The following is a 14,523-nucleotide window of genomic DNA, read 5'->3' as shown; positions in this document are numbered from 1 at the left end:
AACTCTTCCTCTCCATCTTTTCTTTTTTCTCCTCCTTATTATCTCTCATCTTCTCCACCTTCCTCCTCTTCTCACAACAGGTCTCTGGCAGTCTTTCCTCTGAACATCAACGGGTTTGTGTGACAAAAGAATTACCAGTTATTTGTGTTTTATTTCTCCATTACTTCAGCACCATGTTAAATAACAGTTTTAATCACTGATTAAAGAATGAATCAGTTTGAATTTGCGTCGACATCACATTTGAAACTATTTTCGTTTGAATATATGGCTGATGTACAAAGATGTGTGCAAACAGTTGCATCACTGTTTTTTGCCGTCACATTACTGCATGTCTTTAACTTTGTGTCTTCTCTCTTTATTGATCCCTGCAAGTAAATGAAGTAAAGTAAAACTGTAAAAACTAATATTAAAATAGTGATAAAAATAAATTCACACTAAGTGAATAGAAAAATGTACAAATGCAAATGTGCAAAAAGTGAAAAGTAATGTAGAATCACAGAATGTATAAAAGTGCCAAAATGAAACTGTGTGAAGTAGATTAACAGTAAACTGAATGAAAAGTGTTATAAAACAGTTTAACAGCAGAGCACTGATTTAGATGTAAGTAAGTCAGTAAGCAGCAGTGACGGTAGACTGTGACAGTTGTAAAAACTGGTCAGATTCAGCAGAAAGGGGAAGAAGAAGTGTACGTTCACAGGAAGAAGGACCTTCTGTGACGTAATAGTAGAGCGAGTTGTCCGTGATGGAGAGGAGCTTTGACAACGTCCTCCATGTCAGTGACGACATGCGGAGGGTCCAGCTCAACTCCGGACTCTAACCAGTGTAACCAGTGTAACCAGTGTAACCAGTGACGGCCCTCGTGCTTCTCCTCTCTGTCCTCATTCTGCAGGTGTCACTCCACAGCTGCAGGATCCGGATCTGCCACTACCACTCAGCACTCATAATTATCATTATTCAATTTATTTATTTAATATTATTAGTAGTAGCAGTAGTATCAATTGGTGATGCTATCTTAGCTGGTGTTATTATTACATATATCATTATATATCAGGATTATTATCACCATTATAACAAGCAGCCTGCCAGCCCACCCTGAGTCTGGTTCTGTTTCCACTGTCACAAAGTGCTGCTCATTGTGGGAACTTTGGCATTTGTCTCTATAATACTGTAAGATCATGACCTCACTCTGTAAAGTGCCTCAAGATAATGTGTGTGGTAAGATTTGCTGCTATAGAAATAAAACTGAATTGAATTGAATTTGGGTGTAGTAACTTAGATGTACAGTAGAGGTCTCTCTTTGTTCACCATGTTTTGACTTTGACATTATTCCCATTGTCAGGACCCTGATACATACAGTGACATTCTGTACATGTTATGAAATTGTAATGAATTAGATTTGAATTTTCTGACAACTTTAATCAAATAAAAGTTTTGAGAATTCATATTTTTCTGGATAAAAAAAGCACTGGCTGCTCTTAAACATACAAATAACAATAAACCTAGCAAATAAGGTACAAACGCTATAAATTATTATTAATATCATCCATCCTGATAAATCCATGTCAGCCTGATTTTATGCCACAGAGGTGCTGAGGCGGAAAGTTTCATATTCTAAAGGCATTTTAAAGTCATTGCTTGAAAGGAAGAGTTTTATTTTGGGTTATATGATTATTTGTCATCTTTCCAAGAGTGCGATGAGGAAATCAATAACATATCAATCTTATGTGTGTGCGCTAAGTGCAGCGCTAAGTAAGTTGTAACATCACTGATCAACAAACAGCATGTGTGGACTTTGCATCATCACTGGAAACTTCACTCATGCAAATCTAAAGATCCACAGCATATCAACTTTACTTCAAGAGGAGAAACTACACTGGACCTGGTTTACATACAAGTTGTTGCTGATGTAAGAGTGCTGAAGATTGTGTGATGAATTTACATATTGATTTTTAGTTTACAGTTTTAATGTTTAATTTTTGTCTATGACTACTTTGTTTTTGTTCCTATTTGTGATTGTACTTAATATTTAATCTATGTTGCACTTTGGTCCACAAGGAATCCCTGTTATGTACAGTATGTCATGTGTGTGTGCAAATGACAATAAAGCTTAACTTGAACTTGAACTTGAACTTGAACTTGAACTCGAACTCGAACTTGAACTTGAACTTGAACTCAATATAGTGGAACTTTAGCTGACAAATAAATACAGGATGCTTAATTCCTGGGTAATGTGTGACTTTCCCATCTTAAACATGAGCCTAAATTCTGTCGTGTATCAGCCTCTATCTTGTACAGTTTGAAGCAGTAGTTAAATTAAGCTGACCAGACAATCCTTTGTAAATGTAGGTATGAATCTTTTTTGTTCAGTTAAGCTAACCACAGATATTTGGTCACGTAGGCTAATCTTTATTAGCATGATATTTTGGAATTCGAGGTTTACTGGTTGTCTCCCAATTCAGGGGCCGCACCCTTCGGAGGCTGCATCGACTGCGATACATCGACTGCGATACATCGACTGCGATACATCGTTGCGACTCAGTCCTTTGTGGCCCAACCTATCCCAAGATTCATTACACACCACTAATCAAAATAACAGTAACAGAGAGCCTGAGGATTACACGCAAGTTAAACAAATAACGGTACAACTGTTAAAACCGAGGGCCTAAAAAAAAAAAAAATCCCGTTTTGTCGAGGTTTCCGGCCAACAGGAGTGGTGCTGTGTGACTCGACGGTAAAGTCGTGCACAGCAGGGGACGCAAAGCGAAAAAATCCTCCGGAGGCATCTCATTTTGGTTTGGGGCCATGAAGGGCTACAGCTTCACAGAACGCGTTTGTTTTTTTTGACTTGTCATTACACAACAGTTAACATCATTCAGTGTCAGCTCAGATATGTCAACCGTACGTTACCGTTTCAGGTTGATCGGCTCATATATCAGCTAGCAAACGTCAGTCTTGTCAGTTGGTTCAGTTGCACCCAGCAATTTTTCATTAAATCTAATCACAACATAAGAACTAGTTTGTGTGGTGGAACCTGTTTTAATTTAGTGATTCATGAATCTCTATTTACTTAACACTTGCAGTAAAACGAGGCTAAGTTTGATCAACCAGCTCCTGTTCATTATATCTAACATAACAGGGAATACATAAAGTGAGATAAGATATGAGAAAAACATTAACTAACGCTTTTCTTTGTATCAGCTGTTATCTTAATGATGATCACTGATTGGACCTAATGGTTCACACACATTTCAGTGTCTCAGTCAGTCACAGGCCAGAGCCAAGTAACTGAAAACTACAATCTTGTCCACTCTTGTGATTCAGGTTCATGGTGAAGGGCAGTTCTTCCTTTGTTGTTAAACACTGACTTCACATGAGGTGTGTAAGAAAGCACCTTGCTCAGTGACCTTGTTACAAAGCTTGAAGGCTATTCACTCACACACACACACACACACACACACACACACACAGACTCACAGCTTGGAGTCATGCTGTCCTGTGTCATCCCAAATATCCATGTTCTCTTCCCCCTGTGTTCTGCCTCCTCCTCCACTGTCTCCTTGTATCAATTATTTTTTGTCAGCTTTTACCCTTGTTTTCTCTCTCTCTCACTCTGCTTGCCTGTGCACTGGTCTGACTCACACTCATTTCTGTATTTTTTTTAATAGTAGCAACATTCTTTCTTTTTTTACCCTCTTGAATTTTTAATTAGGTTAACCACCAAAAAGTTCCCTTACAGGTGCAGTGGTTGCGACGTACAGTGGCAAGAAAAAGTAAGTGAACCCTTTGGAATTATATTTATGTATAAAGTTGTCATAAATATGATTAGAAAGTAAAGTTATAGTTATCAACAAACACAATCTATTTGAACGAGTGTAGTGAACTGATGAGCTAACAAGCTTGTCCACATTGAACACACCATTCAAATATTGAGTGTAGGGGAGACTGGGAACAGTTGCAACACTTCCTGCATTTCTCTCAGTAACTCGGAGACTATCTGGACCAGACCAACCAAACATTAATATATTAAACCTACATGTGTCTATTAGTTATCCATACAGTTGACCCCAGCTCTGGGGACAGTTGCAGCACAGATTAGGGATGGTTGCAATATATTAAAATACATTAAATTTCACTATTAAACTTTTGTTCTTTGTCTCAGTAAGAATAATATTCTAAAAAATATGCCTTGTTTTGCAATAATATTATAGTATTTATTCTTTTGTCTAATTAGCCTTCTGTGAATACTCTGCAAGGAGCACGTGCCCAGCACCAAAACCACAGGCCGCTCATTGAAGAAAAAAAAGTGACAAAACAAAACTCCACAACTGGGAGAAGGTTAAGTTGTTTGGGAAGGACACACAGCACCTCACATACCAGCACGACAACACTGCCATCATGGAGGAGAAAATGAATTCCCCAGTTTATCATGGTGTCAGGATGCTTCCAGGATAATGTCAGGGTGTTTGTCCACCTGCTGAAGCTCAGTAGAAGCTGGTGATACCGCAGGACAATGACCCTAAACAGTGAAGTACATTTATAACAGAATGGCTTCAAAGAAGGAAAATGCACCTTTTGGTTCGATCCTAGCCCAGACTGTAACGCTGTAGAGATGCTGTGGAAGGATTTCAAAAGAGAGACATTCACACCATCCTAACCCAGATCGCAGATTCAATCCAGCCCATACTTGGGCCACAGGTTTGTTTTCCTCTGACCCACTATACACCCGGTTCCACGGGCCAAAACCGGCCCATATACAACATGATTTTAAGATGCTGCTTCCACAGTTTGACCAATTCTGGCGCACACACAGAAAATCATCTGGCCGTCAGTCAGCATCAGAGGATAACAGCCAGACTCAGATAGGGACGTATATGTGCCAGACTCAGGCCGAGGATCCAGGCATATGTTGGGCCAGAAGTTTCATTTTGCTCACTAGGTAAAGTATGGCTCGGACCAAATCATGTTGTATGATGCAGAAAACGTACTTTTTCTTACCACTGTAACACACAGTACACAACAATTACAGGATGTTGTTCCAGATTCTTTATTTGTCTCTTTGACAAGATATTCCATGTTGAAAAAAACACAAACAACCCATTAACTGGGCAGATGCAAACAGCCAATACAGATGATGAAGGCAAGACGCCAGGAAGCGTGGCCACGCACGGACACGGTTGTCATTCATCGACCGGCGAGTTGACAGCATCACCAACCCACCGACAGCGATGAATGTGAACCGGGAACCTGCAGCGGTGGAGGACTGTGACGTGTGGATTTTCCCAGAGGAACCGTTGATGAGGAAGCAGCTATCCCGATGTGTGAAACAGACGGTTAATGCAGACATCAAGCTTTTAATAAAACGTAGGAAGAGGCCAGTGTGGTGTATGTGGTGTGGAACAGCCAAATCTGTTTCCATTTTAGCTGCTTTGTCCTCCCTCTCCTACACTGGGGTTGCGCTAAGCAGAGATCACACACCAGCCAGTGTGGAGAGGAGGAAGGATTACAGCAACCACAAACTGCTTTAATATATATTTTAATATGTATTATTTGAGACTTAAAAACAACCTAAGAACCTATGACCTTTAAGTCACATGATTTCAAGTGATATCAAAAACATCTCTGAAACATAACAATTAAATTATCAGTCTGAAAAATAGACATGAGCACCACAACAATATCATTTATTAGGTCAAGATGAACTTTTGAGATAATGATCTGAACCAATTATCACTCAACTACTGGCATATATACGTTAAACATTCACTGAGCACTTTATTAGGAACACCACACTGACATTGGGTACTTCCTCCCTTTGCTCTCAAACAGCCTCAGTTCTTCTTGTCATTGATTCCACCAGATGTTGAAACTTTCCTCTGAGACCGCTGCATTTTGACGTGACACGTGCACATTCATGCTGCCAATATCCTGCTCTACCACAGCCCAAAGGTGTTCCACTGGATTCACATTTGTAGACTTGGGGAGGTCACTGAAGGTCACTGAACTCAGTGTCATGTTGATGAAAACGGTTTGAGATGACTTTAGCTTTGAGACATGGAGCATTATACTGCTGGAAGTAGCAATTACTGTGGTCTGACATGGTCAGCTACAATACTCAGATAGACTGCAGCATTCAGACCATGTTTGGTTGATACTAAGGGGCCCAAAGGGCACCATTACACCAGCAGTAGCATCCTGGACTGCTCATGCCCCTGCTGCCTCAGCAGACAATCAGAGTTATCAGAACCAGCTACGTTCTTACAGTTTCTGTTCTTGGTGACAGAAGGTGGAACCTGACTTGGTCTTCTGCTGTTGTAGTCCATCTACCTCAAGGTTGGACATGTTGGTCACGCTGATGCTTTTCTGCTCACTACAGTTGTGTCTGAGTGGTTATCTGAGTGACCGTAGCCTTTCTGTCTGGATGGTTTTTGGTTTTGGCTCCACTCTGAGAGAAAAACTCTAGAGACCGATGAGCATGAACGTCCCAGGAGATCAGCAACAGAAATACTCACACCAGCTGTCTGGCATGCTGACATGATTGGCTGGTTGGATAATTTCAGGAATAAGCAGGTGCATAGCTGTTCCTAATAAAGTGCTCGGTGAGTGTATATAAATGAGTAAATGCACTGTAGCTAGCCTGCTATAACGACATAAAAACTCATAGAAAATGAACAGGAAAACCTAAGAAAAAGAGGACTCAGTAATAACAGTTGTAGACAACCTGGAAGGTCGGTATGTTGATGCAAAACTAACTGCACACTAACATTTTCCAGGTGGAGCTATAGAGCTGAAATGTTAGGTCAGTTTCTGTTCCACTAGTTTGAATTGGTCAGTGTAGTTTCTGCATCTGCCTTCATTTACAAAAAAAGGACCATGATAATGCCATAAAAGACTGGCAGGGTGTTTTGGTCACTACAATGATGATGGTACAATCGCATAGTAATATGGCATGGTACCATGGTACTGTAGCATTGTGCCATTGTACAGCAATACCATGACATGTACCATTATAGTATAAAATACCATGTGCAAGCAAGTTAAACAAAGGAAAATTTGTTTTTTTTCTCTAACGAATTTATCAACAGAAGAAACCAGTCAGTATGTTAATGATTTATCCATTTCCTACACAGAAAACTCAGCACTTCAGATCTGATTTAGACTGCGACTGATGGGGTTTTCAGATGGGGTTCAGATTAAATTAATTTGAGCACAGTGCTACAGGCCAGCTGATTCCACCAACACAGATACAGTTTACACACAAGGACACACTTTGGCACATTTAGTTTATTCGTTACCTGCATAATTATCCAATAGCTCCGCTAATGGAAAGGCACAGTTGTCAGATGTTTTCTCCATAGCTGCCATTAATCTGTGAACAAAGAACAGGCAGTGATTAATATTTATCTATTTAAAAAGGTGCTTAATGTTCTGTATATTAATCTACTGAAGTTACATGAGAATATGTATCTGACAATGTATTTTGGAAATTAAAACATTTAAGAGCCATGATGCTGATGATGATATTACTGTGACATTATCATTATCACGTAGTTACACATGTAGTTCACTTACTGCAGGCCCACAACATAATAATGTTGTCAAGGTTTAGGGCAATAATCATTTCCTCACTTTCACTTTCTACCCAGTTACTCCACACCTCCACAGCTGGTTCATTTTTTTTCCTTTAATGACAATGTGCTGCATTACGAGCCATGTAGTGTAGCAGTTACCTAGTGTTATCCAAGGGTTTTAAGCTAACAATAAGCTAACACTTTAGCTGAACATTTGCTTTTAGCTAACTCTTTTTATTGAATATGGATATAGTTTAATAACTGAATGCATCAAGTGTCTGGATTATTTATAAAAAACAACTTTAATAATACCACTGCGCCTGGATTTGATATAGCCATACATTGATTCAAATCATTTCATTTTATAAAGTAGCCTATTATTCTGTATAGAAATGTATGGATATTGCTGGGGTACCAGATATCCATGCCATTTTAATTTCAGTGCCATGTATCACTGTAGCATGGCCATTGTTACATCAGCACCATGGATGGGTACTGGTGCATTATTTGTTCCATGGCCAGTTCTATAGAATAATATTGTGATCACTTGAAAATCAGTTTGAACTGAATTTTTAAAAATGTTTTCGATATTAAAGAGTTTTTTCACAGCAGACATTTTGATTTGTCATAGTAAGAAAAGCACAGGTGGAACTAATAACAAGGACAATGGCTCAGCTGCACGTTGACATGTCGTTGAGCCATGCAAATAGGCCAGAACTGAAACTGCTACACCTAAATGGAAAGCAGCCCTTGTTTATGTCGCTCTGTTTAATATCTAAATGCTGCAGAGATGTGGAGGATCATGTGCAGTGTGCGGTACATGCATGTATGCTGCGTGTGTGTGTGTGTGTGTGTGTGTGTGTGTGTGTGTGTGTGTGTGCGTGCGTGCGTGCGTGCGCGTGTTTCAGGGTGATGTGTGTTCAAGCGTAAGGGTACACTCAACACTCGATGGTTTTACTGAGTCACAAACTCACCGACAGCGTTGAATGTTCCCCAAGACTTGAAAAACTCGGGCTGACAGCGAGCTAACAAACAGCCTGTCCTCCAGTGCTACAAGGAGTGGACAGCCATGACAGGACGGACCCGAGAGGACGCTAAACAAGAGGAGACAAGAGCACTGCAGGTGCACACACACACACAAACACACTTTCACCAGTGATGCAGAGGACAGCAAACCCTCTAGAAGCAGTTTATGGAGTGGAGGTTGGTTATATTTATCTGACTGACAGTGTAATTATATGAGTACAGCATGAATATTGATGATCTTTGGTTGTTTGTTCTTATCACCCTGAAGGAGATGTTTTAGAAAATACATTGCAATTTTCAGTTTCAGTGACATTTGGAAACTGCTATGAATTATGTTGCTGTGGTTCTGAATTGAATTATTGTGGCTGGAAGGTGATTTGTCGAATTTGCTGATATTTTTCTGTTTTTGCAAAAAATTGTGGATGATTGGTTCAAAATTTGAAGCGCTCACAAATAATTCATAGAATAATTGGATTTCAGCACATCTTCATAAATGCAAAATTTGCCTGAATTTATAAGCAATCCATGTGATGCATCGTGTGTCTAGTTACTTGAGGTATCTGCAGGTTTCAGTTTAAATTCAATATCATTAAAGCGTGTTGATCAGAATTAAGATTTAATACCATCTAAAAAACCCTAATAAAAAACAAAGCTTTAAAAACCAGACATTTTCTGACCACACACAATGTTATGAATGTACAGAATTAAGATGTCTGTCCACTTCCTTTTTACATGTGTTGTTAGTCTCAAAAAAACAGCAGAGGAAATATGGGAATGCTTTAAAAACAAAAAAGGTAATTGAGTGCATCATTAAATTTTAAACAATAGAGTGCTGCAGGAATGAGTCCTACAATCTGGAAATTAGTTGAATTTTAGCATTTCTGGTCAACCCATAGACTTTGGGATGAAGGAACTGGGTTTTTGATTAGATGAATGAAATAAGGTCTGTGGTTTAACACAAGCTCAAGACATTTTCACGTGATGACGTTGAGCATGAAAACCAGTCCGCTCTCCAGTCCACCTTTACGGCCTCGTTGTGTTTATACAAAGTGTCACTAACTGAGTAAGAGGAAAGGCTTTTGTGGAAGAGGTCAGAGCTGAATCAAACTACAAGGTGAAGATTATTGGTGGTGATGCTGAAGTCATGTGACCGTAGTGTAGTTGGTTTATAGGCTAACATTAGCTTTTTATTTCTGCTGATTGAATTTAGGCTTCAAAACGAATAGATGAGGTGTTAAAGTGAAGATTATCCTGCTGAACAAATCATGTCAGTATCATAAATTTCTGTTTGTCACAGAGTTTATTTTCTGTAATAAGCCAAAAGACAATGGAAAAATCCTACTGACTTTTTGTGGAGGGAACCTGATGATAACGTCCAGGTTGGCCAATAAAAATGCGTTTTTTAAATGAACAGAAAACTGGACTGAGTGATTCATCCTAATGTTCTTAGTTAATAATATATCAATTCTGCGTTTTTATGAAACATGCCAATTTGAGTCTGCGAATAAAACAAAACGCGATTTTGTGTGCACACTCCTGCTAGAGTAGGATGAAAATAATTTCTTTACTTTGTTACCTGTGCTCCTTCTAAAACTACATTTTCTTTTCAGTGTTTTTAGGATTTAAAAAGGATCATTAAACTAAAACAAATCTGATATTTTCTTCAATACTTTGAGATATTGTCTTACCTGTGTATCCAACCTGTGTAAATAAGCCTGTATGAGTGTGTGTGGACATACAGTGAAGCCTAAACCCTGCTTTATGCTCACAGGGTAACTGCTGTCGGGCTGATTGTGTGATGATGGAGAAGGGGGGGGGGGGGGGGGGGGTTGAGAATCTGGAAGGGGGGGTGAAGGGTGAGTGGTGAGAATAAAGAGGAGGGGGGGGGGGTTGGAGGGGGGGGTGTCTGGGCGAGAGGAGTGCTGATCGATTCCAGGCTTGGTATTTTCCAGACAGGCTGAATGGTAAAGGTCAAAGGTCAGCTGCTCTTGTTTCCTATGAAAGAGAGGCTGTGTGTCGGTGTTTGTGTGCATCTATATGTGTGTGTGTGTGTGTGTGTGTGTGTGTGTGTGTGTGTGTGTGTGTGTGTGTGTGTGTGTGTGTGTGTGTGCGTGTGTGCTAGTGTGTGTGTGTGTTTTCATGCTCATGTGCAGAGTGGGGCAACGTGTTAATCTGTGTTTTTGCAAAGCCATGCAAGTCAAATGATCCATCACCAGTGTGTGTGTTGAAACTTGTGTAACTGACTAAACTTGTACTTGAAGTTATTTACATGTGTGTCAGCTATTTTCTAACATTCAACGATTTGCAAATGCTAAACATTTTTATTTTATTATTTTTCAAGAGAAGTGTTTGAATTTGTAAGTTATTATTAAAAACAAAATGAAAATTAAATGAAAAATCATTATTATTTGTGATTTAATACCTCAGAGAAACAGAGCTCCTTGGTATTTTGCTTAGTTTTACTTCTCTTTTTCTATTAGTAGAAGCTCCATATCCTGAGCTGTCCTCACCTGCAGCACATCAGGTCTACTGTTGTTATTTAATATACTGAGCAGCATCTTCTCTTAGATGCATCAAAAGCTATTTAAACTTTGCTATAGTTGTAATAAAAATCCATGTATTTTTCAGTGAGGATCTGAACAGCAGAACATTTTGAAACCAAAACAACAGAGCAGGTGTGCAGTCAGGTGATTGGGTGTCTTGCTCAAGGGCACATGGGAAAAAGCTAAAAATAGTCCCGAGTGCTGCTGCCGGGATAATATGTGACACATTTGCCCTGCACTGCTGTGCATGTGTGTGTGTGTGTGTGTGTGTGTGTGTGTGTGTGTGTGTGTGTGTGTGTGTGTGTGTGTGTGTGTGTGTGTGTGCGTGTGTGTGTGAGGGGGGGGTGTCTGTCTGTCTGTCTGTGTTCTGCTCCACCCAGACTGGCTGCTCTCTACCGTTGCAGTGACACGGTGATGACAACACTCACGCAAGAGATGGAGCCTTTTACCTCTGTGGCTGTGCTTTAATTTATGGAGCATATACATCACACACAAGCCTGGACACACTCACACACACACACACACACACACACACACACAAATCCAGACAAGAAATAATGCCAATTGCAGTGACACAGACAGTGATGTCTTTACATTTGTGGTTCAGGTAACAGCAACCAAAATAAACATTTAACACCACTGACCTGCACACTGAGTTAGACATACCACACATGTATGCATAAATACACACACAGTCATACAGTGGCATGTTGAGTCACATCTATTGCATGTGTGTGTGTGTGTGTGTGTGTGTGTGTGTGTGTGTGTGTGTGAGTGTGCATGCATGGTTGCGTGTGAATGCATGCGGTTGTGAATGGGAAGACAGATTGTGGCTGTGAGGTAAAGAAAAAGAGGGGGAGGGTAAAGGGAGACAGACATGCTGTGGGTGGGTGGCGGGGTGGGGAGTGAGTGAGTGAGTGAGTGAGTGAGAGTTGGTCCTCTTTCCCTCCCTCCTTTCCTTCCTCTCTCACTTCTCCCAATCGCTTACTTGCTCCCCCTCCCCCTCCTGGGACTTGAACCCGTGACCCCACGGTGAATGAGTTCATGGGAGGCACCACCATTATTGGGGAAACTGCTGGTCTGTGTGTGTGTGTGTGTGTGTGTGTGTGTGTGTGTGTGTGTGTGTGTGTCTGAGTGCGTTTCGGAGTGACCTGAGTTGAGTTCACCGGTGTCTGTGTTTGTGTGAGTTCATACGATTTCTGCCGTTTCTTAAGAGTAGATTTTTACAATAGGACGACTGAATGAGAGGTTTACATCGCTTAAGGCTAACATTACTGATGCGTACAGATGTTTGTGTGTGTGTACATGCATATTTTGGTGTGTGTGATGTCAGAGTGCTGTTACCTGAGCCATAGAAATGTCAGAGTGCTGTTACCTGAGCCGCAGAAATGGTGACGGCCCTTCCCCCCCGCTTGCTGCTGGATGTGTGACCAAGTCTGCATCTCACTACCTGGTCCAGACAGACAGGATCAGTACTTTAATCTAATTGTCATTCACTTCAACTGGGACAGCCGACATACACACACACACACACACACACACACACAACATATACAACATGCATTTTTATATGTGCACCCACGCACACACACATATTCCTAAAAAAAAAAAAAACACACAAATGCACACTTAAAAAAAAACATGCCCATCCTTCACACATACACACAGACACACATATACACACACAGGCAGTCACATGAGAAATCATGAATGAAGATGCACATTGTGTGAATACACTCACTTTTGTGTAAGCATGCCACCTCGCTGTTCTTCACTACGTCCGTTTCCATGCTGAACTCTGCGCTCTTCCTCTGCCTCTTTGGGCGTTCCTCCTTGGCATTGCATCCTGCATGCACATCAGTGTCGGCAAACATCCACTGACACACTGTCACATCGCATTCATGTCTGCCGGCAAGCAGCCTCTCCCACAGTCAGGGCTGCTCTGGGATCAGAGCCCTGCCGCGTGCACAATAATCCATCTGGAAAAATGTAGGAAATGAAGGTGCAAACTGACTTACCCAACATCCTCTTCAGCAGTAGTGTCGCCGTCCCTCTTTCTCTGCATTCCTCCGTCTCTATATCTCCTTTTTTTTTTTTTTTTACCCCTCCCATTGAAAAGCCAAGCCACCACTCTCTCTCTCTTTCTTTCATCCTCTGCTCTCATCTTTTACTCTTCTTCAAATCCCTACTTTTCATCACTTCCTCCCTTCTCCCTGTTTTGCTTCCTCCAGCTCCTTCTCCTTGTCATTTTTCACAATCTTCCTCCTTTCTTTCTTCCTCTCCAGTGGCTCTCCGGTGTCTCCTTTCTGCTGCTGTAAACTGCAGACTGTCTGGAGAGAGAGAAAGAGAGGGAGCGAGAGAGAGAGAGAGGAGAGCGAAAGAGAGAGAGAGAGAGCGAGGTCGAGAGAGACCGAAGAGCAATGGGAAGTGCAAACCAGGACACACACAGCCTCTGTCAGTTTGAATGAATATTGTGCACACTCGGCTTGTCTCTCCTCCCCCCTCTCTTTCTCTCTCCCTCCTTCCTTTTCTCTGTCTACCAGACACCCCTCCTCCACTCCTCTCTCACATGCCCTCCTTCGCTATCTCCTCCTCCCTCTCCCTCACTGCTGCCTTCAAACATGTTCACACTTCAAGACTGACATTATGGAGCTGCACTTACTGACACCCCTCCAACACACACACATGCACACGCACACGGATCACACTTCTCACTCTCCTGGACCCAGACAGTTAACCCTTCTGATGCAGCTGCATGTCCTGCCTGTTTGTATTATCATTTCCTTAATAGATGCTGTTTTACAGGCACTAGTCAGTGTATTTTTATGTAATGACTTCTTTTTTTTATAGTGTTCTATTATATATCTTATTATCTTATCTCTCTTGATATCTTATTTTTATTATTATAAAGCATATTGTAAAGCATATGAGAATTTGTATTTTAACATGAAATTTTCAAAACCCGCATGATTTTAATGCATTTGAAATGTGTAGAAATATATGTGAGATATAAATGTGAAATATAATAATGTGAAACTTTTGCAGTTTTGACATTCTCTGAAAATATCTGAAAACCAATGTATATGTGTATCATGTAAATTTGTGACGTGAAATTTGTTTCATGTGTGAAACCCATGACATTACATCGTAATATGATAATATACATGCAATCTGAAAATCACACGTGTCTGCATCATGTGAATTTAATGGTTTTTCACATTAGATAAGTCACATATGTCATTTAGTAAAACTACTATATGTGTTTTAGATACGTATATATATTTGAAATTTATATTTTCATATGAAGTCGTACATTTCAGATTTGTACTTTAAAAATTTGAAAAGTGAAAATGATATTTTTTGGCAATTTGCACAAATTTCATTTC

The 14,523-nt window shown here is 40.4% G+C and overlaps 1 long non-coding RNA gene across 2 annotated transcripts; it reads right to left on the bottom strand.

Annotated features, from left to right (window-relative positions):
* Positions 1-4,264: 4,264 nt before the first annotated feature.
* On the bottom strand, positions 4,265-13,955 carry LOC130184644 (uncharacterized). Of its 2 annotated transcripts, XR_008830036.1 has the most exons (5): positions 13,156-13,955; positions 12,879-12,983; positions 12,513-12,587; positions 7,293-7,366; positions 4,265-5,306 (listed from the first exon to the last, which is right to left on the bottom strand). It is a non-coding gene; the product is annotated as an uncharacterized LOC130184644 (long non-coding RNA). The 2 variants fall into 2 exon arrangements; XR_008830035.1 differs by having other exon boundaries at positions 4,265-7,366; positions 13,156-13,948.
* Positions 13,956-14,523: the final 568 nt, after the last annotated feature.

The sequence above is a fragment of the Seriola aureovittata genome, chromosome 17 (genome assembly GCF_021018895.1).
Source record: "Seriola aureovittata isolate HTS-2021-v1 ecotype China chromosome 17, ASM2101889v1, whole genome shotgun sequence".
In the NCBI taxonomy this organism is placed as follows: domain Eukaryota; kingdom Metazoa; phylum Chordata; class Actinopteri; order Carangiformes; family Carangidae; genus Seriola; species Seriola aureovittata.
Note: the sequence above shows the minus strand (reverse complement) of the source record. Positions and strands in the feature narration are given on the sequence as shown.